Genomic DNA, 25,650 nt, shown 5'->3' on the forward strand with positions numbered 1-25,650 from the left:
GCCTTGCCTACAACACTCCTTGCAATGAAATAGATGCACCTGAGAACATTTCTATTACGTACAAACCTTTGATTTAGATTAGGGTAGATTAGATTATGAGGACACGCAGTCCTCTTTTATTGTCATTTAGTAACGCATGCATTAAGAAATGATACAATGTTCCTCCAGAATGATATCACAGAAACACAAGACAAACCAAGACTGAAAAACTGACAAAAACCACATAATTATAACATATAGTTACAACAGTGCAAAGAAATACTATAATTTGATAAAGAACAGACCACGGGCATGGTAAAAAAAAGATTACTATCTATACATGCAGTCCTCGCATGACCTTTATCCTCCTCCACCTCACTATCTGCTCTAACACTCTGATTCCCCTCCCCCTGCAAATCTAGTCTAAACCCCCCAAAGCAGCGCTAGTAAATCTACCCGCGAGGATGTTAGTCCCCCTCCAGTTCAGGTGCAACCCGTCCTATCGGAACAGGTCCCACCTTCCCTGGAACAAGGCCCAATTGTCCGGAAACACGAAGCCCTCCCTCCTGCACCATCTCCTTAGCCACGTATTTAGCTGCATTATCTCCCTATCTCTAGCCTCACTAGCACGTAGCAGGGGTAGCAATCCTGAGATTGCAACCCTGGAGGTCCTGTCCTTCAACCTAACTTCCTAAGCTCTCTTTGCAGGACCTCCTCCTTCTTCCTATCCACATAACTGGTCCCTACATGGACCACGGCATCTGGCTGCGCACCCTCCCTCCTGAGAATACCAAGAACTTGATCTGAGATATCGTGGACCCTGGGCAACAGACCATCCGGGATTCTCGATCTCTCCCACAGAACCTCTTATCTGTCCCCCTAACTATCGAATCCTCTATCACTACTGCTCTCCTCTTTTCCCTCCTTGCTTTCTGAGCTGAGGGTCCAGTCTCGGTGCCAGAGACGCGACCACTATAACTTGTCCCTGGTAGGCCGTCCCCACCAACAGTATCCAAAACGGTGTACCTATTGTTGATGGGAACTGCCACAGGGGTGCTCTGATCTTTCTGTCTATTCCCCTTCCCTCTCCTGCCAGTCACCCAGCTACTTGTCGCCTGACTTTTAGGGGTGACTGTCTCCCTGAAACTCCTGTCTATTTCTGCCTCTGCCTCACGAATACTCCGAAGTTCATCCAGCTCCAGCTCCAGTTCCCTAACTCAGTTTGTCAGGAGCTGCAGCTGGATACACCCTTTACAGGTGTAGTCATCAGGGGCTATTGTGCTGTCCCTGACTTCTCACATACTGCACACGGAGCACTCAACTGCCCTAACTTCTGCCTCCATTACCTACTCCTAAGTTAATTAAATTAATGAAAGGAACTTACCTGGCCTTACCTCACTGGGAGCAAGCTTGTCCTCAGCCTCTGCTCGCCGAAGCCTCTTGAGCCAAAGCCTCAAAGTTCCACTCCTACCCTGAGCCACTCACACATTGGCCGCTCCACTTCAGTTACCCCTCCTTTTATTTGTCCCTGCCAATTACCTCATGTACTCACTCCCTCTAATCAACTAATCAACACTCTGTCCTGACGAAGGGTCTCGACCCGAAACGTTGACTGTACTTCTTCCTATAGATGCTGCCTGGCCTGCTGCGTTCACCAGCATTTTGTGTGTGTTACTCTGTTAAACCCTTCAGTTGCCCTCCACACTCCTTTTAAAGCACACTCACCTCAGCTCCTCAGCTGCTTCCCAGCACTCAGCGCCCTCCCGAGCCGCTCGCTCCTCCTCCTGCTGCGATGGTCTCGCGATCACACTGTCCCGAGTCCCCACTCCGTGCTCCTTTTAAAGCACACTCACCTCAGCTCCTCAGCTGCTTCCCAGCACTCAATCTCCACTTTAAATATACTCAATGACTTGGCCTCCACAGCTGTCTGTGACAATGAATTCCACATGTTCACTACCCTCCTGAACTCTGTTCCTCTATTCTGTCCTTCTATTCTGAGACTGTGTCCTCCAGTCCTAGACTCACCCACTATAGGAAACATCTTCTCCACATCCACTCCATCCAGACTTTTCAATATTCAGTAGTTTTCAATGAGATCCCTTCTCATAGTCATAGTCATAGTCATACTTTATTGATCCCGGTTGGTTTTCGTTACAGTTGCACCATAAATAATTAAATAGTAATAAAACCATAAATAATGAAATAGTAGTATGTAAATTATGCCAGGAAATAAGTCCAGGACCAGCCTATTGGCTCAGGGTGTCTCACCCTCCAAGGGAGGAGTTGTAAAGTTTGATGGCCACAGGCAGGAATGACTTCCTATGATGCTCTGTGTTGCATCGCGCTGGAATGAGTCTCTGGCTGAATGTACTCCTGTGCCCACCCAGTACATTGTGTAGTGGATGGGAGACGTTGTCCAAGATGGCGTGCAACTTGGACAGCATCCTCTTTTCAGACACCACCGTGAGAGAATCCAGTTCCATCCCCACAACATCACTGGCCTTACGAATGAGTTTGTTGATTCTGTTGGTGTCTGCTACCCTCACTCTTCTAAAATCCAGTGAGTACAAGCCCAGAGCCATCAAATGCTTCTCATATGTTGACACTTCCATTCTCAGATTATTCTTGTGAACCTCCTTAACTTGAGTAACACACCCAAAATGCTGAAGGAACTTAGCAGGTCAGGCAGCGTCTGTGGAGGAGAATAAACAGGTGACGTTTCAGGTCGAGATCCTTCATCAGGAATGGTCTGATGAATCCTGATGAAGGGTCTCGATCCAAAATGTCAACTGTTTGTTCATTTCCATTGATGCTGCCCCACCTGCTGAGTTCTTCCAGCATTTTGGATGTGTTGCTCTGGATTTTCAGCACCTGCAGAATCTCTTGTGAGTTTATGAACTCCTTAACTTGGTTTTAGGAATCGCTTCTTCCCCTTCACCATCTGATTTCTGAACAGTCCATGAACCCATGAACACGCTCACTAGTTTGCTCTCATTTAGTACTATTTATTTTAAATATATTGTAACTTATAGTAATTTTTAAGCATTGCACTGTACTTTTGCCGCAAAACAACAAATTTCACAACATATGTCAGTGACAGTAATTAGCCCAGCTAATGGTGCCGCTACCTCACAATGCCAACGATTCAAAGTACTGTACATTTATTATCAAAGTCTGTATACAGAATACAACTCTGAGGTTCATCTTTCTGCAGGCAGCCATGAAACAAAGAAACACCCAGTGACCTAGGTACCATTCCAGTCTCCAGTGCTGAGTGTGGAGTTTGCACGTTTTCATCCATCTCTTTATCTAAGATTCTCTTAAAAGTCCTTAATGTATCTGCCTCTACCACCACCCCTGGCATCCACCCGCCACTCTCTGTGTAAGTTCCTACCTCTGAGATCCCCCGTATACTTTCCTCCAATCACCTTAAAAGTATGTCCTCTTGAATTAGCTATTGCCACACTGTGTAATAGGCACTGGCTGTTTATTCTGCCTATGCCTCTCATCATCTTACACACCTTTTTTCTGTATCTCAGTATATGTGACAATAATAAATCAAAAGGACTTATTTCCATCCCGGCACTTATTCCTGTAAGCGCAAGTGCTACACCTGTCCCTACACCTCTTCTCTTGCCACCACTCAGGGCCCCAAACAGTCCTTCCAGGTGAGGCAATACTTCACTTGTGAGTCTGTTGGGGTCATCTATTGCATCCGGTGCTCCCGGTGCGGCCTCCTCTACATCGGTGAAACCCGACGCAGATTGGGGGACCGCTTCGTCGAGCACCTCCACTCCGTTTGCCACAACAGACAGGATCTCCTGGTTACCACCCACTTCAACTGTGCTTTACATTCCCATTCAGGTATGTCCATACTGCCATGATGAGGCTAAACTCAGGTTGGAGAAGCAACACCTCATATACCGTCTAGGTAGTCTCCAAACCCTTGGTATGAACATTGAATTCTCCAACTTCCGGTAATTCCCTCCCCCTCCCTTCCCCTATCCCAGTTTCACTCTTCCCCCCTCCCCAGCTGCCTACTACCTCCCTTATGGTTCCGCCTCCTTCTACTACCCATTGTGTTTTCCTCTATTCCTTCCTCACCTTTCCTGCCTATCACCTCCCTGCTTCCCCTCCCCCACCCCTTTATCTTTCCCCTTACTGGTTTTTCACCTGGAACCTACCAGCCTTCTCCTTCCCACCCTCCCCCCACCTCCTTTATAGGGCCTCTGCCCCTTCCCTCTTCAGTCCTGATGAAGGGTTCCGGCCCGAAACGTTGACTGATGGTTTCCACGGATGCTGCCCGACCTGCTGAGTTCCTCCAGTGTGTTGTGAGTGTTGCCTTGACTCCAGCATCTGCAGAGTATCTTGTGGTTACGTATTTCCATGTTGTAGAACTCAATGACTAGGGTGGAGATCCGAGTTAGGAACATGATGGCCAGAAGGTAACATTAGTTGTAGGAGATTGTGACCAGATGTCACTACTGAGAGCAGTCTCAGTTGGGTGTGTTTGAACTAGCAGATTTCCCAGCCTCCTTATAATGCTAAAAAGTGGGACAATACTTGTGGACTTCCCAAGTTCAAACTCAAATAATTGTCATTCACCCCGACACATGTGTAAGTGAAGCATTGTTCCTCTGCGGCAAAGGTGCAAAACACAGTACATATAGTCACACACAGCACATGTAGTTACAATACGGTCACAAAATAATATTAGTTCAAGGCCTTGAGTGGCACAGCTTGAAGATTGATGGTGCAGGGGATGTTTTCCTGCAGCCATGTTTCTGTAAGAACAAGCACGCAGCAGTTATTCATCTCACACTGTGTCACTTGCTCACGAAGGAATTCCACTACGTTTTGCAGGGAGCGAACGTTGGAGAGCAGTGCCGGTGGGAGTGCCAGCCAGCCTGCAAGGCTTAGCCTTTTAACCTAGCACAGATTCCAGTGCGCTGTCTCACACCACTTCCAGCCCGCCCCCTCTGACAGCTGACAAAGTGCGCCACCATCTTACCAGAATCTTACCATAATTTGCAAATACAAATCCCATCCCCACACAGAAAGGAAAGTAATGACAACCTTGGTCTTCCTATAATGGCAAAGCAGTGCAAAACTATGAGCGACGCTAAATTGATAATGAGAGAGGAGAAAAGAAAATTATGCTTTAATTTTTGTCTCCTCAAAGTAGCCACTGGATTTAGCAATGCATATCACTTGCTGTACAAGGTCAGGAGCACTCAACATGTGGCCCCACTTCAAGTGAACTGTTCTTTCTTTAGCAGCCACCAACCGAGATTGCGGGCTTTGGAATTGCCATCTCTACACCAAAGTCTGATGATGACGTAGGAGTACAGTACATCTGAATGCATAAACGAGCAAATCCTGCAGCGTCATGGTCCAATGCTGCCTCGAGACTGGCGACTGATTTTTATTAACCGATTAAAGAATTTGTTCTTAAGATCAAAGATGACAGTGCTGTACTGTGGCCCTCTCAAGATGAGTTTGTAGGAGGTTACTTTAGAAATGGGAGGCACAAGAGAGTGGTCAGCCTTGCCTCCATGTCAGAGAGGTAATGTACTCACTCCCAGTCCATCTCAGGAAAACCTTCCTCACCATTGAGCATATCTGTAATGAGCATTGCCACAGGAAAGCATCATCCATTATCAAGGACCCCACCATCTAGGCCATGTTCTCCTCTTGCTGCTGCCACCGGGAAGGAGATACAGGAGCTTTAGCTCCCACACCGCCAGGCTCAGGAACAGTTACGGTATTTCCCTTCATCTACCAGGCTCCCAAGCTGGTGTGGGTATCTTCAGTGAACTGATTCCACAACCTGTGGACTCACTTTCAAGGACTCTATGATTCATGTTCTTAGTATTAGTTATTTATTTGTTTGTTGTTTGCTTTTTTTTGTGTTTTCACAGTTTTTCTTCCTTTGCATGTTGGTTGCTGTCAGTCTTTGTGTGCAACTTTATTGATTCTATTGTAGTTCTTTGTTTCTACAGTGAATGCCTGTAAAATTTAATCTCAGGGTAGAATATGATGACGTATATGTAGTTTGATAATAAATTTACTTTGAACTTTGAGAATAAAGCACTGTAGATGCTGGATTTTGGAGTAAAAAACAAACTGCTGGTGGAACTCAGAGAGCCAGGCAGTGTCTGTGGAGGCCATTCAACCAACCCTTTGCTACACAAATGCTGCTCCCCACTGACGTGTTGGGCTGTGGATTCAAGTCATACTCCAGGATGCTGGCAGGCTGGAAACCCTGTGCCTCACTGTCAGAGGTGCGTCTTTCAAATAAAATATTAAACCAACACCCAGTTTGCTGTCAGAAGGTGGCATAAAGAATGTCAATCACAGTTGGAAGCTGAGCTGGGAGCTTCTTCCCTCACTAATGTCACAGACAACACACAACACACCACTGCTTATAGGGATTTTCCACCTTTCTTAAATTACCATTGCACCACCTTGTAATAGTGAAAGGTGAAAACTAGGGAACATGTCTTATGAGGATAGGTTGAGTGAGCTGGAATTTTTGTCTTTGGAACAAAGGAAGGTGAGAGGCGATTTGATAGAGGTGTACAAGATGATAAGAGGCGTAGATTGAGTAGACATCCAGAGACCTTTTCCTAAGGTGTAAAAGACTAATAGGAGAGGGCATTATTTTAAGTTGATTGGTGCAAAGTATAGGGGGATGTTAGAGGTAAGTTTTTTTTAACACAGAAAATGGTGGATACGTTGAATACCCTGCCAGAGGTGGTGGTAGAGGCAGATACGTTAGGGGCATTTAAGAAACCCTTAGATAGGCACATAGATAATAGAAAAATGGAGATCTCTACAGGAGGGAAGGGTTAGACTGATCTTAGAGTAAATTAAAAGATCAGCACAACATTGTGGGCCAAAGAGCCTGTACTGTGCTGTAAAGTTCTATTTTTTTTGTATAATAGTGTCACAGCAATATTTTGGTAGTTTTGTGTGCTGAATTTGCTTTAAATGAGAATGATTAGGGCAGGACAATGGAACATCTTACAGAGCCAATTGCCTTACAGAGTCAGAGACCCTGGTTTAACACTAACCTCGAGAGCTGTCTGGGTGCAGTTTGCCCATTCTTCCTGCGACCACATGAATTTCCTCCGGGTGCTCTGGTTTCCTCCCTCATCCCAAAGTCATGGGTATTGGTAGGTTAATTGCCCCTGGTGTGTCGGTGAGTGGTAGAATGTGGGGGAGTTGATTGGAATGTGAGGAGATAGATGAACGAGGAAGGCTGTGGAACACCCATTTTGCTCTCTCAGATTGACATAATGAATATCATTCACTGTTGGAAACTGAGCTGACTGGTCCCTGTCACTGAGGTCACAGCCAACCCACTACACACCACTGCTTATAGGGATTAGCTCTGCAGACCAATGAATCAGAGTCAGGTTTATTATCACTGTTTTACATGATGAAAAGTTTGTTGTTTTGGGGCAGCAGGACAGTGCGAAGACATGAAATTACTATAAATGACTAAATTAAATAAATAATGCAGAAGAAAGGAATAACAAGGTAGCGTTCTCGTGTTGATGGACCATTCAGAAATCTGGTGGTAGAGGGGAAGATGTTATTTCTGAATCCCTGAGTGTGAATTAATGAAAGATTAGTAATAAATTGGTTGCTTGAGGGGTGTCACAACAACAACCTTGCACTCAACACCAGCAAGACCAAGGAAATTATTGTGAACTCTAGGAAGGGGAAGCCAGGAGAACACACGCCAGTGGAAGAGGTGAGCGGTTTCAAGTTCCTGGGTATCAACATCTTGGAGGATCTATCCTGGCCCCACCATATTGATACAATCATGGCGAAGGCACGCCATTCGCGATACTTTATTAGGATTTTGAGGAGATTTGGTATGTCACCAAAGACTCCAACAAATTTCTCCAGGTGTACCGTGGAGAGCGTTCTGACTGGTATGGAGGCGACAATGTCCAGGATTGTAAGACATTTCAGACTCAAGCAGCTCCATCATGGGCACAAGCTTCCTCACCTTGCAAGGCATCTTCAAGGGACGGTATCTTAAGAAAGCTGCATTGAGGACCCTCACCACCTGAAACATGCTCTCTTCTCATTACTACCATCAGACACACACTCAATGTTTTAGAAACATCTTCTTCTCCTCTGCCATCAGATTCCTGAGCAGTTCATGAACATTACCTCACTATTCTTCTTTCACACAATTTATTTCTTCTTTAAGATGCAACTTGTATTAATTTATTGCCTGCACTATACCACTGCCACAAAATGAAAAATTTCACAACTAGTGTCAGTGACAATAAAGATGATTCTGATGAGTGTAATGGTGCTGTGGAATTCAGGGGCTGAAGAGCCCGTTTCTGTGCTGTGTCTCTCCGTGACTGCAACTAGATTATTAAATTACCTAGAACCTGGGTTTTGCAGAAAGGGCAGTGACTTCACTCTATTGATGCCAGGACTCAGTTTACAAACTGAATGAGACATATGGAAAGGTCTAAAGCCTTGGGCAGGACCGTGTCAAGTATAATCACTTTTTCACTCAATCATCCCACCAACAAATATTGCCTGCCCCGTTTAGACACCAGTTGTTTTCTGCACAATACAATGGACAAGAACAGGGCCTTGCCCCAGCATTGAGGAGGTACCTTTAGGCACTTTGGATGGCCTTGCAGGGACCACAGGCCATTGTGCAGGAGGACCCTCACTGTTAAAAGGAAAACAGAAACAGGATTAGTTTTCTTGAGAAAACAGAGTTGAAACAGGGTGAGGGAGAAAGGAACAGAAGACTCCAATTAAATCAAAAAGGTTGCGTTAAAGATGAGATTTTTTTTGTAAAGATCAGTTTTTTGTTCATATGTACATCAAAATATACAATTAAGTGCGTTGTTTGCATCAACGGCCAACACAGTTGATAGCCAGAGACTTGTACCCAGGGTGGAAATGGTTAATTTCACCCTGGGTAAAGGGGGCAGAATTTTAAGGTGATTGGAGGAAATTATAGGGGGAATTTCAAGGATTTTTTCATGTTTTTTTCATACAGGGAGCTGTGGGTGCTTGGTACATGCTGCCTAGGGATGTGATAGGGGCAGATACATTAGGGACGTTTAAGAGATCTTAGGTAGGCACATGGATGAAAGAAAAGGGGAAGGCTATGTGGGAAGGAAAGATCAGATTGATCTTGGTGTAGGTTAAAAAGTCAGCACAATATTGTGGGTCAAAGGGCCTGTACTGTGCTGTAATGTTCTATGTTCAATCTGCTGGGCACATCGAAGTGTCACCACGCATCTGACACCAACATAAGATAAGATTTTTTTTATCCCAAAGAAAATTATTGTTGCAAAGTTGCTCAGTCAGAAATATATACTATAAAATACAAAATGTAAGCATTGAAGTACGAAAAAGAGTACAAAATGTGCATTAAAAGGTAATAGGGCAAAATACAGATGTGCAATGAAACCATATACTTATATACTTAAGGAGGAAGAATTGTCAAGTATCATAGCCACAGAGAGAAAGGATCTCTGGTGGCATTCAGTGGTGCACCTTGGTGGAATCAGTCTGTTACTGAAGGTGCTCCTCTATTTATCCAGTATATCATGGAGGGGTGAGAGGGATTGTCCATAATGTTCCATAGCTTCTGCAGTATCCTCCTCTCAGACACAACCACCAGGGAATCCAGTTTCACCCCAGAACAGAATCAGCAGATGTTGAATGACTGGAGCCTCCTCAGGAAGTACAGTTGGCTCTGGCCCTTCTAGTACAGAGCCCCTGGATTTTTAGTCCAGTCCAGTTTATTGTCCAGGTCAGTTCCCAGGTATATGTAGTCCTGGAAGATTTCCACATCCGTTTCCTTGATGGAGCTGGGAATGCAGGGTGATTTCACCTTCCTGAAGCCCACCACCAATTCCTTTGCCTTAGTGATGCAGGTGATTCAGCCCACACCACTCAACAAAGTTATCCACCACTCTTCTGTACTCAGCCTTTTGACCCCAGCTGATACAGCCCACAACTGCGAAATTGTCCAAAAACTTCTGCAGATGGTAAGGAGTACGCATTGTATCTGAAGTCTGAGGTGTGGATGGTGAACAGGAAGGAGGACAGGACAGTCCGTTGAGGTATCCCTGTGCTGCTAACTGCAGTATCTAATACACAGCTCTACAACTTCACATACTGTGGCTGTCTGAACAGGTAGTCTGTAATCCAGGACACGAGCAGGGCATCCACCTGCATCTTCATGAGCTTACTCCCTAGTAAATCAGGTCACATGGTGTTAAAAGCACTGGAGAAATCAAAGAACATGTTTCTCACAGTGCTCCCTGGCTCATCCAAATGGGTGTAAATCCATTGAAGCAGGAAGATAATGGCGTTCTCGACTTGCGTATTCCCTTAGACTGATAGCGTCCAGGCCCACAGCCTTGCCTGGGTGAAGTCTGCTGAGCACTCTCCTTACCTGCTCAGTCGTGACAGTCCATGTGCCTGTGGTCATTGGCTCTCCGGGGTGACGGAGGGTGAGGGGTGAGAGGGGAGAAGCTGGGGTAGAGGGGTTACTGGGGGGGGGGGGGTAAACAGAAGCTTCCTTATCAATCCTGTTGAAAAACCCATTTAACTCATTGTCTCTGTCACGGTCTTCTTCAATCACCTGGTCTCTGGTCTTTTTGTACCCTGTGATTGTTTTTATACCACTCTACACATCCTTTGTGTCGTTCTGCTGTAGCTTCCTCTCCAGCTTCCTCCTGTAGCAGTCCTTGCCCTGGGTGATCTTCACCCTCAGTTCCCTCTGAACCAGCCTCATCTCCTCCCTATCACCATCTCTGAATGCCCTCTTCTTCCTGTTCAGTATGGCCTTGATGTCTTTGGTGACCCAAGATTTGTAGACTGCCAGACCAGAGGCTTATACAAGGGCTGAAGGTACAGCAGGTTATGATCTGATCTGCCGAGAGGGGGAAGGGCTTTGGCACTATATGCATCTATGGAAAATAGTAAACAGTCGACATTTCAGACCAAGACCCTTCATCAAGACAGTAAACTCCTGATGAAGGGTGTCAGCCTGAAATGTCAACTGTTTACTCTAAGGTTGCCTAACACTTTTGCACAGTACTGTAGATGTGACAGTAAAGATAATCTTAAACACAGTACAGGCCCTTTGGCCCACAATGTTGTGCCAACCTCTTAACCTGCTCTCAGATCAATTTAACCCTTCCCTCACACCTAACCCTCTATTTTTCTTTCATCCATGTGCCAAGGTGATGAATTCAGGGCATTCATGGGAATTAACCATCTTGACTGTCACAAGGCAAAATTTAGATCTAGTATTTTATTTTAAGTAATTTAAGGCTTTCCCAACAAAAGTGGAGGCTTTGGGACATTGAAGTTTTGTTTACATGCCTACCTGCACCTCCTTTGGTAAACATGTTGACAAGAATTAGTGTACTGCAATTCAACAATAGCATCTTGCATTTATATAACATTAAATACAGTAACACAAAACAGGAATACTATCAAACAAAATTTGACACAGAATCAGCTGAGGAGATCTGAGGGTAGATAAATGATTGGCTCAAAGTCATTCCAAAAGCTCTTCTTAAAGGAGGCTGGAGGGAGATGGAGATGTTTAGAAATGGAATTCCAAAGGATCAAGGATCAAGGATCATATTTATTCGTGGTTAGAACTTTATTCCCTAGAACGTAGAAGATTAAAGGGAGATTTGATAGAGGTATACAAAATTAAGAGGGTATAGATAGGGTAAATATAAGCAGGGGTACTAGGGCTATGGTCCAGGTGCAGGTCAATGGGACTCGGCAGTTTAAATAATTCGGCATGGACTAGATGGGCCAAAGAGCCTGCTCCTGTGCTGTAGTTTACTATCACTCTATGATTCTTTTCTGTATACACTTACATGTACCCTGTATCAGGAATTTGCTGTGGTGTGTTGGCACGACATACAACAAAAATAACAACATTCAACAATTACGAAGTATAAAGAATTATGTAAAAATGAAGTTAAAGTATGGATATGGAATAAAATGTGCTTAAATACTTAAGTACCAGCATGTTCTTACAATATAAACAGCATAATGAAGAGTAATTTAAAGTTTTTACTGTGCAATGCAGTGATGGGGGTAATAAATAGAGGTGGCCGGGGCTAACGAGAATGGTTGATCAGATTAACTGCCCGACGAAGAAACTATAGATGGCATGAAGTTTTTGCTTTAATGGTTCTATAGTGGTTTCCCGAAGGCAGCTGTTGGAAAAGGCAGTTTGCTGGGTGGGTAGTGTCTGCGATGATTTTTCCTGCCTGTTTCTTTATCCTGGATTCGTACAAGTCCTGCGGTAATGATGGATCTTCAGTGCTGATCTGACAGTTGAACGTAGTTTGTATATTTACTGTGAGAGGATGCTGCACCAGACCAGACAGTAATGGCTGATGTGAGGGCACAGCACTGGAGCAATCAGACTGGGAGATGTACAAGAAAGGAGTGCAAACATCGAGAGAACTGAAGATGGCTACTTGGGTCCTGATCCCTGTTTAATTTTCAGCCATATGACTGGGACCAGTGCCAGATACTGAGAGATGCGTCTTTGGGATGAGTGTCAGCATCACAATTAGGCTGCAGTGGGTGGCTGCAAATACTCTCCAAAGAGATATGTCTTTCATCAGGTTTTCTTGCTGCAGAATAGAAACATTTTCCAACTTTGACTGTTTTATTTTCTGACATCTGTTTCAGAGGGCCTTGCCATTTCACCACTCCGAGTGGTCAAAATGCCAGGCATATTTTCTTTTCACAGTGAATTGACTCAGCGTGACTCAACTGAATTAATATCAACTGCTGATTTACTTACACACCCATCCAAAATCTCTGGAACTAATAAATAAGAATGTTCATAGAAATGGTTCATATTTGTTGAATACTGCTATGATTTTTTTCTCCTCGCTGTTGCCTGCAGTGGTACGTTGGTGAAATATCACCGATTCCTGGATTCTCCAGGACAATCCTAAAGGTTTGACATTCTGTGAATTCTACCCTATAACTCCTGATGTTTCAAAGCCGAGATTTGTTGCCAGTCTAGAATGCAAAAAAGTAAGTGCAATTACTAAGCACGCAAAAAGCCTGATTATACAATTAGAGGAGGATTGAATGGCATTTTTGTCATTTTGCGCACAGCTCCTCAGTGTTTCTGTTTCTCCACAGAATATGAGAGGAAGGTAAGACATTTGAAGTAGTAAAGACAACTTGAGGGTTTAACAGGTAGCGAAATGCTTTACGGTGCCAGCTGTAAAATTGGTGGGAGTTCAATTCCCACTTGTGTCTGAAAAGAGTTTATACTTTTCCCCCATAACTGTGTGGGTTTTCTCCAGGTGCTCTGCTTTCCTTCCACATTCCAAAGACATATGGGTTAGGGTTAGAGAGTGGTGGATATGCTGGTATGGAGTGGGGAGAGGGGTTGCCTGAAGCATGTGTGTGAGTGGGCCAGTGAAGGAGTGGAGCTTTGAGGCTTTGACTCGAAGAGGCGGAGGACAAGCTAGCTCGCAGTTAGTTTTTACAATGTCTCCTGAGACGGTGATGTGCCTCTCATGTGAGATGTGGCAGTCTTGGGGGAACTCTCCTCTCCCGCAGAGTCACATCTGCCAGAAGTGCATACGGCTGGGCGATCTGGAAGACCGTGTAAGGAATCTGGAGCAGCAGCTGGATAACCTTCGACTCATAAGGGAGAATGAGGCAGTCATAGATGAGAGCTACAGGGAGGTAGTCACACCTAGGCTGTCGGAAGCAGGTAGTTGGGTGACAGTCAGAGGGGGGAAAGCGAAGGTGAGCAGACAGGTAGGGCAGAGCACCCCTGTAGCCATTCCCCTGAATAATAAGTTTACCGTCCTGGATACTGTTTGCGGGGACGACTGACCAGGTGTGAGCCACGGTGGCAGGGCCTCCGGCACTGGGTCTGACCCTGTGGTGCAGAAGGGTGGGACGGAGAAGAGGAGAGCTGTCGTCATTGGAGACTCTATAGTCAGTGGAGCAGACAGGAGATTTTGTGGACGTGAGAAGGACATCCGCATGGTTTGTTGCCTCCCGGGTGCCAGGGTCCGGGATGGCTCTGACCGGGTGCACAACATCCTGGTACGAGAGGGAAAGCAACCAGAAGTCCTGATACATGTTGGGACCAACGACATAGGCAGGAAGAGGGATGAGATCCTGAAGTCTAAGTTTCGGGAACTAGGCAGAAGGCTGAAGAACAGGACCTCAAGGGTGACGTTCTCAGGATTGCTGCCAGTGCTACGTGACAGTGATGGTAAGAATTGGAGGAGATGGCAGTTGAATGCGTGGCTGAGGAGTTGGTGCAGGGAGCAGGGTTTTAGATTTTTAGATCATTGGGATCTCTTCTGGGGAAGGTGGAACCTGTACAGATTGGATGGGTTGCACCTGAACTCGAGGGGGAGCAATATCCTTGCAGGTAGGTTTGCTAGCATGGTTCGGGAGGGTTTAAACTAATTTGCGAGGGGGATGGGACCCAGAGCGATAGAGCAGTGAAAGAAGTGCATGGAGAAAAGCCAGATCTAACATACAGAGAGGCTTTGAGGAAAGAGAAGCAGAATAAACAGTATAAAGACAGTAAGGTAGAAGGGCTGAAATGTGTGTACCTCAATGCAAGAAGCATCAGGAACAAAGGTGATGAACTGAGAGCTTGGATACATACATGGAATTATAATGTAGTGGCCATTACAGAGACTTGGCTGGCACCAGGGCAGGAATGGATTCTCAATATTCCAAGATTTCAGTGCTTTAAAAGGGATAGAGAGGGCGGAAAAAGAGGAGGAGGGGTGGCATTGCTGGTCAAGGATACTATTACAGCTACAGAAAGGGTGGGTAATGTAGCAGGATCCTCTTTTGAGTCAATATGGGTGGAAGTCAGGAACAGGAAGGAAGCAGTTACTCTACTGGGGGTATTCTATAGGCCCCCTGGTAGCAGCAGAGATACAGAGGAGCAGATTGGGAGGCAGATTTTGGAAAGATGCAAAAATAACAGGGTTGTTATCATGGGTGACTTTAACTTCCCTAATATTGATTGGCACCTGATTAGTTCCAAGGGTTTAGATGGGGCAGAGTTTGTTAAGTGTGTCCAGGATGGATTCCTGTCACAGTATGTGGACAGGCCGACCAGGGGGAATGCCATACTAGATCTAGTACTAGGTAATGAACCGGGTCAGGTCACAGATCTCTCAGTGGGTGAGCATCTGGGAGACAGTGACCACCGCTCCCTGGCCTTTAGCATTATCATGGAAAAGGATAGAATCAGAGGGGACAGGAAAATTTTTAATTGAGGAAAGGCAAAAGGCTAGAACTTGCGGGTGTGAATTGGGATGATGTTTTTGCAGGGAAATGTACTATGGGCATGTGGTCGATGTTTAGAGATCTTTTGCGGGATGTTAGGGATAAATTTGTCCCGGTGAGGAAGATAAAGAATGGTAGGGTGAAGGAACCATGGGTGACAAGTCAGGTGGAAAATCTAGTCAGGTGGAAGAAGGCAGATTACATGAGGTTTAGGAAGCAAGGATCAGATGGGTCTATTGAGGAATATAGGGTAGCAAGAAAGGAGCTTAAGAAGGGGCTGAGAAGAGCAAGAAGGGGCACGAGAAGGCCTTGGCGAGTAGGGTAAAGGAAAACCCCAAGGCATTCTTCAATTATGTGAAGAGAAAAAGGATGACAGGAGTGAAGGTAGGACCGATTAGAGATAAAGGTGGGAAGATGTGCCTGGAGGCTGTGGAAGTGAGCGAGGTCCTCAATGAATACTTCTCTTCGGTATTCATCAATGAGAGGGAACTTGATGATGGTGAGGACAATATGAGTGAGGTTGATGTTCTGGAGCATGTTGATATTAAGGGAGAGGAGGTGTTGGAGTTGTTAAAATACATTAGGACAAATAAGTCCCCGGGGCCTGACGGAATATTCCCCAGGCTGCTCCATGAGGTGAGAGAAGAGATTGCTGAGCCTCTGGCTAGGATCTTTATGTCTTCGTTGTCCACGGGAATGGTATCGGAGGATTGGAGGGAGGTGAATGTTGTCCCCTTATTCAAAAAAGGTAGTAGGGATAGTCCAGGTAATTATAGACCAGTGAGCCTTACGTCTGTGGTGGGAAAGCTGTTGGAAAAGATTCTTAGAGATAGGATCTATAGGCATTTAGAGAATCATGGACTGATCAGGGACAGTCAGCATGGCTTTGTGAAGGGCAGATCGTGTCTAACAAGCCTGATAGAGTTCTTTGAGGAGGTGACCAGGCATATAGATGAGGGTAGTGCAGTGGATGTGATCTATATGGATTTTAGTAAGGCATTTGACAAGGTTCCACATGGTAGGCTTATTCAGAAAGTTAGAAGGCATGGGATCCAGAGAAGTTTGGCCAGGTGGATTCAGAATTGGCTTGCCTGCAGAAGGCAGAGGGTGGTGGTGGAGGGAGTACATTCGGATTGGAGGATTGTGACTAGTGGTGTCCCACAAGGATCTGTTCTGGGACCTCTACTTTTCGTGATTTTTATTAACCACCTGGATGTTGGGGTAGAAGGGTGGGTTGGCAAGTTTGCAGACGACACAAAGGTTGGTGGTGTTATGGATAGTGTAGAGGATTGTCAAAGATTGCAGAGAGACATTGATTGGATGCAGAAGTGGGCTGAGAAGTGGCAGATGGAGTTCAACCCGGAGAAGTGTGAGGTGGTACACTTTGGAAAGACAAACTCCAAGGCAGAGTACAAAATAAATGGCAGGTTACTTGGTAGTGTGGAGGAGCAGAGGGATCTCGGGGTACATGTCCACAGATCCCTGAAAGTTACCTCACAGGTGGATAGGGTAGTTAAGAAAGCTTATGGGGTGTTAGCTTTCATGAGTCGAGGGATAGAGTTTAAGAGTCGCGATGTAATGATGCAGCTCTATAAAACTCTGGTTAGGCCACACTTGGAGTACTGTGTCCAGTTCTGGTCACCTCACTATAGGAAGGATGTGGAAGCATTGGAAAGGGTACAGAGGAGATTTATCAGGATGCTGCCTGGTTTAGAGACTATGCATTATGATCAGAGATTAAGGGAGCTAGGGCTTTACTCTTTGAAGAGAAGGAGGATGAGAGGAGACATGATAGAGGTGTACAAGATAACAAGTGAAATAGATAGAGTGGATAGCCAGCGCCTCTTCCCCAGGGCACCACTGCTCAATACAAGAGGACATGGCTTTAAGGTAAGGGGTGGGAAGTTCAAGGGGGATATTAGAGGAAGGTTTTTTTACTCAGAGAGTGGTTGGTGCGTGGAATGCACTGCCTGAGTCAGTGGTGGAGGCAGATACACTAGTAAAGTTTAAGAGACTACTAGACAGGTATATGGAGGAATTTAAGGTGGGGGCTTATATGGGAGGCAGGGTTTGAGGGTCAGCACAACATTGTGGGCCGAAGGGCCTGTACTGTGCTGTACTATTCTATGTTCTATGTTCTATGGCGATATTTGCAGGCTGCCCCAAGCACATTCCCAGATTGTGTTGGTCATTGACGCAAATGACACATTTCACTATGTGCTTTGGTGTTTTGACTTACATGTGACAAATAAAGTTAATCTTTATCATTCTTTAATTTTCCTCACTGGTGTAAAATCGGATCATGTAGAGGTTGGACTCTGAACCTGCAGTGGCTCCAGCAGGTAGAGAGATAAGACAGAATGAAAATAACACCGGGAAGGAACATGGAAGTGTGAGCCTGAACTTAATTCAGAAAGTCCTAATGGCAAGCTGGATGTGTGTGTGCAATTTGCACATGAGAGATCAGAAGTGGGGAAGGTGAGCAGTTTCTAGTTTTTGGGTGTCAATGTCCCTGAGGAGCTAATCTGGGCCCAACATACTGATGCAGTTACAAAGAAGGCACGACAGCAGCTACGTTTCATTAGGAGTTTGAGGAGATCTGGTACATCACCAAAGACACCCACAAATGTATACAGATGTACTATGGAGATCATTCTAACTGGCTGCATTGTTTTCTGGTGTTGGGGGGTGGGGACCACTGCACAGATCGAAATAAGCTGCAGGAAGTTGTAAACTCACTCAGCTCCATCATGGGCATCAGCCTCCCAAGCATCCAAGGAGTGAGGCCTCAAAAAGGCAGCATCCATCATTAAGGGCCCTCATTACCCAGGACAAGCCCTTTTCTCATTGCTGCCATCAGGTAGGAGGTACAGAAGCCTGAAGGCACACACTCAGTGATTCAGGAACAGCTTCTTCTCCTCTGCCATTAGATTCCTGAATGGACATTGAACCCTTGGACACTACCTCACAACTTTTTTTTCTCTTTTTGCACGCACATCTACAGTGATAAAATGCTTTGAGATGTTGGTCATGACTGGACTGAACTCCTGCCTCAGCAAGCATCTGGACCCATGGCAATTTGCTTATTGCCACAATAGGTCAACGGCAGACACATTCTCAGTGGCTCTTCACGCGGCCTTAGACCACCTGGACAACACAAACACCCGTGTCAGGATGCTGTTCAGCGACTATAGCTCAGCATTTAACACCATCATTCCTACAACCCTGATTGATAGGTTACAGAACCTGGGCCTCTGCAATTGGATCCTCGACTTCCTAACCAGAAGACCACAATCTGTGTGGATTGGTGATAATATCTCCTTCTCACTGACAATCAACACTGATGCACCTCAGGGGTGTCTGCTTAGTCCAATGCTCTACTCTTTCTATACTCATGACTGTGTGGCTAGGCATAGCTCAGATACCACCTATAAATTTGCTGATGATACAATCATTATTGGTAGAATCTCAGATGGAGATGAGAGGACGTACAGGAGCAAGATATACCAATCTGTGGAGTGGTGTCGCAGTAGCACTCAATGTCAGTAAGATGAGAGAGCTGATTGTGGACTTCAGGAAGGGTAAGAAGGAACACATACCAGTCTTCATAGAGGGATCAGAAGTGGAGAGAGTGAGCAGCTTCAAGTTCCTGGGTGTCAAGATTTCTGAGGACCTAACCTGGTCCCAACATATCAATGCAGCTATAAAGAAGGCAAAACAGTGCCTATATTTCATTAGGAGCTTGAAGAGATTTGGTACGTCAACAAGAACTTTCAAAAACTTCTATAGATGAACTGTGGTGAGCATTCTGACAGGCTGCATCACTCTCTGGTATGGGGGGCGGGGGGGGCGGTGCTACTGCACAGGACCGAAAGAAGCTGCAGAGGGTTGTAAATTTAGTCGGCTCCATTGTGGGTACTAGCCTACAAAGTACCCAGGAGATCTTTAGGGAGCGGTGTCTCAGAACAGAAGCATCCATCATTAAGGACCCCAGCACCTAGGGCATGGCCTTTTCTCATTATTAACATCAGGTAGGAGGTACAGAAGCCTGAAGGCACACACTCAGCGATTCAGGAACAGCTCCTTCCCCTCTGCCATCCAATTCCTAAATAGACATTGAACCCATGAACACCCCTTCACTTTTTTAATATACAGTATATTATTTCTGTTTTTGCATGACTTTTAATCTATTCAATATGCATGCACTGTAATTGATCTTTTTATCTACTTATTTTTACTTTTTTTCTTCTATATTATGTATTGCATTGAACTGCTGCTGCTAAGTTATCACATATGCCGGTGATAATAAACCTGATTCTGATTCTGATTCTGATACGTACACACACACACACACACACACACACACACACACATAGAACCTGTAAAAATTATTCACCCCCCCCCCACACCCCAGAAGTTTTACTGTTTTCTTGTTTGATAACAATGAATCACAGTGAATTTCATTTGGCTTTTTTGTGATATTGATCAACAGAAAAAGACTCTTCCATGTCAAGGTGATCTAAATATAAACCACAAAATAATTGATTGCATACGTATTTATCCCCTTTAATATGACACACCAAATCCTCACTGCTGCATCCATTAGTTTTAGAAGTCACATCATTCATTAAATGGAGATCACCATGTACAGTCAAGGTGCTTTGTTGATTGTAGTAAAACTACACTTATATCTGGGAGGTACAATTGCTGGTGAGTCAGTAACCTGGAAAAAAACCACACCATGGATACAAGAACGTTTCCAAGTCACTGAATAGCTCTTAGAGTGCTAAGGTTTGTCCATTGTCATCGATGAAGACCTCGACACCATTAGTACTTTTTATGAGGTCGAGTTGCTAGGTTGACGCTCAACCCAGTACGGATGGAACACGTGTACGGGAGTCGGCCGGATTCGAACTTGGGACCTCTTGCCCTGAAGTCCAGCGCTGATGCCACTACGCCACCAGCCAGCTTTGATGGTGTCGAGACTAGTGCTTCATTTGGATTTAAGTGAGGGACAGTTGCTCAGCGTCAGCCTCATTCTCTCTTCCCAATTCCCCATGCAATCTAACAGAGTTTGAGCAGTCTTGTAATAAAGAAGAATGGGGAAAAATTGCATTGTCCAGATGTGCGAAGCTGATAGAGATCTATACACACAGACTCAAGGCTGTAGTTGCTGCCAAAAGTACACCTACTAAATACTGACTTGAAGGGAGTGAATACTTTATCTATCAATTATTTTGCATTCTATATTTGGAATTAATTTAGATTACTTTGTAGTGCCAACTCAGGCTTTGACAGCTAAACCAAAAAATCTCAGCTGATGCAGTGTGGTCCTGATGGAGCACAAGTTTTTCTGTGAAGTCATATAAGATGCCATGCAGAAAGGGAGTGAAGATGTACTAGCAACAGGAAGTTGGAAAAAAATAGGGTTGAAAACACAATGAAACTTGATGGGCCAAATAGCCTAATTCTGCTCCTATATATCTCATCAGTTTATGACAATGACTTGGAGAGAAAATATGCTACTATTGTCCCATTTCTGTGGAGCTATCCCATATTGCACTGCTCCCAAGATCAAAGTTGGATTCTCAACTGGACCCTGCCAAAGATATTAATGACAGAACATGAAATACCATCACTCTCTCATCCAAGGCTATCTTAATTGCTTGTTCTCCACAGCCTTGCACTGCTGACATTTACTTGGAGCTCCTGCTATGTCGGCAGATGCCCGTAGAGGCCAGATCCTGGTTATCTCCCTCTTCATTCTGTCATTATAACAGCATACCACTTTGCCAACAGGTCCCTGGCAGTTCACCCACGGAGTCAGCAGAGTGCTCTTAAGGGTCAGAGAGCTCGAGATGGGCTTCAACCTCCTGCCGCCCTTGTAGCCCTGACCAGCCCAGTCTGCCTTCCCTCTCAGCACCTGTCAGTAGCCGTCAGCGTGTGGTGAGGCTGTACAGCCCCCCCACTTAAGAGCTGTGACAGACGAGAAGTCTATCCTTAGAACACTGAGCACTTAATTGTTTCCCAGTTTTATCGCCACACATGCACACTTCCTGCACAGGGCACTTGGCATGGGGGACCTGCAGTAAGGAAAAAGGATAAATGGAGTAAGAAATAATGTCAGATGACAAGCAGCTGACAGCATTGTACTCCAAGCAGAGAAGGTTAAGGAGGGAATCATGAGAATGTTATAGAATATAGTATGTTACAGCACAACACAGGCCCTTCGGCCCACAGTGTTGTGCAACCATTTAACCTAACCAAGATCAAATTAACCCTTCCCTCCTACATCGCCCCCCATTTTTCTATCATCCATCTGCCTACGTAGATGTCCCTAATGTATCTACCTCTAACTCCACCCCTAGCAAGGCATTCCACACACTCACCACGCTGTGTATAAAAAACTTACCTCTGATATTCCCCCATACTTTTCTCCAATCACCTTAAAATTATCCCCCCTGGTGTTATCCCTTTCCACATTAGGAAACCTACGACAATCCTCCACACCATCCACAGAAAATCATTAAAGCTTTGATAGACTATGAAGTGGCATGGTAGCATAGTGTAACACTATTACAGTGCCAGCGACCCAGCTGTCAATAAGGAGTTGTACACTCTCTCTGTGACAGCCTAGGTTTTCTCCGGGTGCTCTGGTTTCCTCCCACATTCCAAAGGTGTACAAGTTAGTGGGTTAATTACTCACATGGGTGTAATTGAGTGGTGCGAGCTTGTTGAACCAAAAGGACCTGTTACCATATGCCGTTTTTCTAAAACTTAATTTATAAATTTGATTAAATTTGTAACATTTTAGACATATGATAAATAAGGAGATGCTACTTTCAATGTGATGAGGCTTCAGAAGAGAAATCAGCCTTAGAGTTCATGAAGCAATGTGAGAGTGAGGAGTTCTTTCTCATCTGAAAGTGCTATCTGACAGCAGCGTAAGCAGATGCAATAGTAACTTTTAAAAGAAAGCACATTGAATGAAAAGGAAATTACTTTCAAGGTAATGGCTGGATACCAGGGAGTGGGACCAGCTGCCTAGATCTTTCAGAGAGCTGGTTTATGTGCCCCTACGTTACATGATTATATGATGATTTATGTTATGTGTAATCAGATAAAAGGATGGAGTTCCTAGCTTCCTTACAGTTCTGTGGTCAGAAGATCTAGTTCTGTTGATGAATTGGCTGATCCAATCACTTTCCTGCCCCAGCTGTTCCTCAGTACAGGTGTGGCCCTGTACTGCTACATTCCCTCTGTGCTGGGCGAAGAGGCAGTACACTCTGCTTAGGTTTACAACGGCAAGGAAATCTATCCAGGGTTCCTCAATAACGATGTGATCCTCGCTGAAAATTGAGATTAACCTGCCTTAGTCTCATAACTTGAGATTCATCCTGAAGAAAGGGGTGGAGTTGGAGGAGTAATCGTTAAGGATTAAAGATTAGCTTTTTGTCCCATGTACAGTACTGTGCAAACGCCTTGGGCACATACATGTGGCCGGGGGTCCTAAGACTTTCGCACAGTGCTATATTTGTCAACGCAGAGCGGAGACCAACTTTGTTAGTCTGGTGGGAGCAAAGGATGTTGGGAATGGCGAGCGTGGACTGCCGCAGGAGGGATGTGGGATGTGGCAGAGAATTAGTGCCAGGGACAGGAGGCATGGACATACCCAACCCTGAGACTCCAGGCAAGGTCATTTGATTTCAAACAATTGGTTTCTTGATCATTGCAGAATGTCTCTCCAGTGCTTCCTGCTCCTTCCCCTCCAACCATAATTCCCGTCTCCCTGCCCCTTTCCCACTCTCAGTCCATAATAGAGACCCTCATCAGAATCAAGCTCATGATCACTCACATCTGTCATGAAATATGTTTTTTTTTGCAGCAGTACAGTACAGTACAAAGGTCTTGGGCAATCAGAGCACCCACAAGAAACCTCATGAGAAGAATGTACAAACTACTTACAAATAGTGGCAAGAATTGAATCCCAGTTGGTTATCTCTGGCATTATAAAGCATTACGCTAACTGCTGTGCTACTGTGCCTCCCTCATTATCACAGGGTGAGATATTTTCCAAATTGTTGTGGGAAAAGGGGGAAATCACCTGGAACTAGAGTTTGTCCCCATTGGAAGCCTCAAATTCTGTTCTCCATTTGTGAGTCAAGGTATTTAGATTCAACCCTATTCTACTGCATAATTGTTCATACTAAAACCTCTAAATCAGGGGTTCCCAGCCTTTTTAATACTGTGGACCCCTACCATTAACTGAGGGGTCCATGAACCCCAGGTTGTGAACCCCTGCTCTAAACAGAATCCGAATCAGCTTTATTATCACTGACATACGTCATGAAATTTGTTGTTTTGCGCAGCTGTACAGTGCAACACAGCAAAAAAATGCTATTAAATACAATAAGAAATGTGAATAAATAAGTAGAGCAAAAAGTGAGCAAAATAGTGAGGTGTGTGGTCATGGGTTCAGGAATCTGATGGCAGAGGGAAAGAAGCTGTTCCTAAAACGTTGAGTGTGTGTCTTCAGGCTCCTGTACCTCCTCCCTGGTGATAGCAATGAGAAGAGGGTATGTCCTGGGTGTTGAAGCATTGCTTTTTGAAGATGTCCTCGATGGTGGGGTGGACTTAGCAAGATCTCTCCAAGTTGCTGTCCACCACCCTGGAAACCATAATTGACCATTTACAGAAGGACATTTCTATCAACAAGTCTATAGTGCACCCAATAATGTCAAGGAAATACCCAGCAAAGCAGAGCTTTAGACAACAATCAGAATCAGAATCTTTTTTTTACCAGAATTAGTTATGGTTCAGTGCCAAACATGAAACACAGGACAACACCATAAAAGACAACACAACAGCAACCAACAATTTACAAGACAATTATGCAAACAGCCGTGAGCAATCAACCATAAGCAGAATGGTCACATGTGTAAATGTCAATAATGAAACTTAATGTGAACATATTGAGCAGTCTCAATCATTATGAGCAGAACAAGGATAGTGGGAGGGACCATTTAAGAGATGTTGTGCAGGGACAGTTAGGGTATTGCACCTGAGTGAGTTTTGTTGAGCAGCTGGATAGCTATAAAATAAAGAAGCTTCAGAGATGGCCTGTATTCCTGGTAGTGATGAACTTGTAGGTCTTCCTGATGGCAATTTGGTGAATGGGTGACTGCGAGGGTGGGTGGGGTCAGCAGTCATTCTCTCAGCTGTTTGCTCTGGTGATGAACAGGTCTTTTAATGTCAGTAGCTGATGGCCTGTGATAGTCTCCGTTGAGTGGACCACTCACTGCAACCTGGACTTGGAGAAGGAGGAGGCAACAAGAAATGAAACAGTGATAGAGGTGGCCACAACACTCTCAATGAAAGCTGAGTAAAGATTCATCCTGAGGTGTTAAGTTTCTTAGACTGGCATAGTAAAAACAATCTGCTGGGCTTTCCTACTAATGAGCGTAACATGCTTGTTTCACTTCAATGTATGGGTAATGGTAGTCTCCAGGAATCTGGTCAACCACAGACACAGACTGACCATTAATTTCCAAGGGGGAGGGCAGGTGAGGATTGTCAGCGGAAGTCAGTCCTCATTTACAAATGTGCAAAGTCACTTTTTCCACCCAAATACACTGCATTCACTACATGTATACTGCACTGCCCCAGGCAGGAAGGCTCTACAACGGGTAGTCAGAATTACCCAGTGCATCACCAGTACCAGCCTACCCACCATCAAGGACACATATACAGAAAAGAGCCAGTAGTATCATGGAAGATCCACCCACCCTACTTATTGACTCTTTGTCCCAATCTGAACAGGGAAGAGGCTACGTAGCATTCACACTAGGACCACCAGATTCAAAAGCAGTTATTTTCCTCAAGCAGTAAGGCTGATCAACACCTCTACCCACTAACCCACTAATTACCCCACCACCACTGCTTTATCATCTCCTGTCAGAATCACCTTATGTCCAGATACACCTGTGCCTGGTGTCACTTTATAGTCATAGTCATAGTCATAGTCATACTTTATTGATCCCGGGGGAAATTGATTTTCGTTACAGTTGCACCATAAATAATAAATAGTAATAGAACCATAACTAGTTAAATAGTAATATGTAAATTATGCCAGTAAATTATGAAATAAGTCCAGGACCGGCCTATTGGCTCAGGGTGTCTGACCCTCCAAGGGAGGAGTTGTAAAGTTTGATAGCCACAGGCAGGAATGACTTCCTATGACGCTCTGTGTTGCATCTCGGTGGAATGAGTCTCTGGCTGAATGTACTCCTGTGCCCACCCAATACATTATGTAGTGGATGGGAGACATTGTCCAAG

At 44.9% G+C, this 25,650-nt stretch overlaps 1 protein-coding gene across 3 annotated transcripts in view; it reads left to right on the forward strand.

Moving 5' to 3' along the window:
* Positions 1–25,650, forward strand: part of bcas3 (BCAS3 microtubule associated cell migration factor) — a 975,956-nt gene that overhangs the window by 885,924 nt on the left and 64,382 nt on the right. The gene's annotated exons all lie outside the window — the stretch shown is intronic.

Source organism: Mobula birostris, chromosome 25 (genome assembly GCF_030028105.1).
Source record: "Mobula birostris isolate sMobBir1 chromosome 25, sMobBir1.hap1, whole genome shotgun sequence".
Classification (NCBI taxonomy): domain Eukaryota; kingdom Metazoa; phylum Chordata; class Chondrichthyes; order Myliobatiformes; family Myliobatidae; genus Mobula; species Mobula birostris.